Source organism: Chrysemys picta, chromosome 13 (genome assembly GCF_011386835.1).
Source record: "Chrysemys picta bellii isolate R12L10 chromosome 13, ASM1138683v2, whole genome shotgun sequence".
Lineage (NCBI taxonomy): Eukaryota > Metazoa > Chordata > Testudines > Emydidae > Chrysemys > Chrysemys picta.
In genome coordinates, this window is record NC_088803.1 from 19,909,078 (window position 1) to 19,911,984 (window position 2,907).

At 43.3% G+C, this 2,907-nt stretch overlaps 1 pseudogene; it reads left to right on the forward strand.

Annotated features, from left to right (window-relative positions):
• Positions 1-644: 644 nt before the first annotated feature.
• LOC135975286 (olfactory receptor 10A7-like) lies at positions 645-2,292 on the forward strand (annotated as a pseudogene).
• The last annotated feature ends 615 nt before the right edge of the window (positions 2,293-2,907 follow it).

Consider the following 2,907-nt stretch of genomic DNA (forward strand, 5'->3'; position numbering starts at 1 on the left):
TGTATCCCAGGAGGCATTGCAACTCCAATTTTTGGCCAAAATCTCTCTTTTCAAGTTTTTTTGGCTAAAAATTTTAAATGTCCATTGAAAAAAAATGTTTTGTATCAATTCCATTAAGACCCCATTATGCCAATACAATGGGAGTGGAGTGAGAATCTCATCCATATGTGCTATATTTTAGGTAAGTTGCTCGGGGGTTTGCTGACATATGCCTCTGTTATTTTTTTCTCTTTACAGAGGTAACAAAAAGTGCCCTTCTGTGAAGTTCTGTTGTCATGTTAGCAGATATATTGTAGTGTTGTAACAACTCATATGTCATCAGGTCAGGTGAAAAAGTATTATACACTAGGGGCCAGATTTTCAAAGGTATTTAGGTGCCTAAAGATGCAGAGACGTTCCTAGATGGATTTGCTAATGCTCTTAAAAAGGTTATGGGCCAGATTTTTGAAGGTATTTAGAGCCTAGTGGGATTTTCAAAAGCATCTTGTCACGTAATATCTGTTTAAATCAATGAATTTTAGGTACTGAGGTGTTGTAAAATCCCACTAGGAGCCTAACTGAGGATATGTCTATGCTGCACACCTTACAACGGCGCAGCGGTGCTGCTGCAGCCACGCCCTTGTAAGGTAAGCAGTGTAGTCACCTCTGCCACCGGGAGAGCTCTCTCTTGATGACCAACTAAGCCCCCCCTCCCACAAGGGGCGGTTGCTTCGTTGACAAGAGAGCAGCTTCCGAGAAAACGTTGTCCGCACCGGCACTTTTCATCGTTAAAACTTTTGTCGTTCAGGAGGATGTTTTGTTCACACCCCTGTGCGACAAATGTTTTAACGACAAAAGTGCAGTGTAGAGAAACCCTCAATCTTTTGAAAATCACTTCTTAAATAAATACTGAATAAAGTTAAAAGGGATGGTAGAACAAGGACATACCTGGAGATCTGGGGAGAGAAGTTCTTTCTTTCTTTCTTTCTTTCTTTCTTTCTTTCTTTCTTTCTTTCTTTCTTTCTTTCTGTCCAGAGAACACATGGGACACATGCAATGGAAAAATCAAACATCCATCACCAAGTTCATTCTTCTGGGATTCAGGAACCTTGATGAAGTTCAGATTCTACATTTGTGCTGTTTCTAGTGATCTACATTGTGACCCTGGCTGGGAACATTTTCATTGTTGTGCTAGTTGTGGCTGATCAACAGCTTCACACCCCCATGTAGTTCTTCTTTGGGAACTTGTCCTTCCTGGACACCTGCTACACCTCAGTCATTGCCCCCAAGTTGCTGGCTGGATTTGTGGCCAAGGACAGGACAATGTCCTTCAGGGACTGCATCACGCAGTTGTTCTTCTTCAGTGCTTTGGCTTGCATTGAGTGTTTCCTACTTGCAGTCATGGCTTATGACCGTTATCTAGCCATATGCAACCCACTTAGCTATAATGTTATGATGAGCCTCAGGGTCTGCCTTCAGCTGGTATCTGCCTCCTGGATAACTGGTTTCTCAGTCAGTGCATTAGCAGTGGGGATGGTTCCCCAGCTAAGCTTCTGTGGCCCTAATGAAATTAATAATTTCTTCTGTGATATGGAGGAGCTGCTCAAATTGTCCTGTTCAGAAAACCCCATGGCAGAAATGATTATTCTGGTCTCCTGCTCCCTGGTATCCCTGGTCCCATTCTTCTTCATTGTTGTGTCTTACATTTTTATCCTCTCGGCCATCCTGCAAATTGCCTCCTGTGCCAGGAAGCAAAAGGACTTTTCCACTTGCTCCTCTCACCTGTTGGTGGTGAGTCTGTAATACGGGACCATCATTATCATGTATATCAAGTATCAGAGGGGTAGCCGTGTTAGTCTGGATCTGCAAAAAGCAACAAAGAGTCCTGTGGCACCTTATAGACTAACAGATGTATTGGAGCATAAGCTTTTGTGGGTGAATACCATATCATGTATGTGTCGCCATTGGCTGAGCAGTCCCCAGCCTTCCATAAAGCTCTGTCTCTCATGTACATGGTCGTCACCCCAATGTTCAACCCCATCATCTACAGTCTGAGGAACAAAGAGGTGAAGGGGGCCTTCAGGAAAGTCATGCTGCAGAACTTAGGCATGATTTATCCTGTCATTTTCAGAACGGCCTATGGAAGTTTGGCACCCAACTCCCATTGGCAGATTAGTGCCTAATTCCTTTAGGCCACTGTGAATAACCTAGCACAGATCTCAATAGAATTTGGTTATGCAAGTCACTTAGATACTGTGATACAAACCCACACTGGCCAGGAAGAGGATAATGAGCTGCTATGGGCTCAGTCACCTCTGCCCCACTCCATTGTGACTATTTAAATCCATGGCACGTCCACACCTTGAATACTGTGTGCAGTTCTGGTCATTTCAATTAAAAAAGATATATTAAAATTGGAAAAGGTACAGAGAAGGGCAACAAAAAACAATGAGGGGCCTGGAACAGCTTCCATACGAGGAGAGATTAAAAAGACTGGGTCTGTTCAGCTTGGAACAGAGGTGATTAAGAGGGTGTATGATAGATATCTATAAAATCATGACTGGTATAGAGAAAGTGAAAAAGGAAGTGTTACTTACCCCTTCACATAACACAAGAACTAGGGGTCACATGATGAAATTAATAGGCAGGAGGTTTAAAACAAACAAAGAAAATGTACATCTTCACACAATACACAGTGAACCTGTGGACCTCATTGCCAGGGATGGTGTGAAGGCCAAAATGTTGTCTCGTGTCCAAAGTCTTAACTGTAAAGATAAACAAGAGCCAGGGAACCAAAGCAGGAGAGAGAGGGAGAGGGAGAGGAGACACTGATTTAAAACTGCTAGCAAGAGGCAGGGTCACAAATCATTCTCCTGCGATGACCTGCAGATGACTGGCCATCGGAAGTGGGAAGCTGCCCATTCAGCA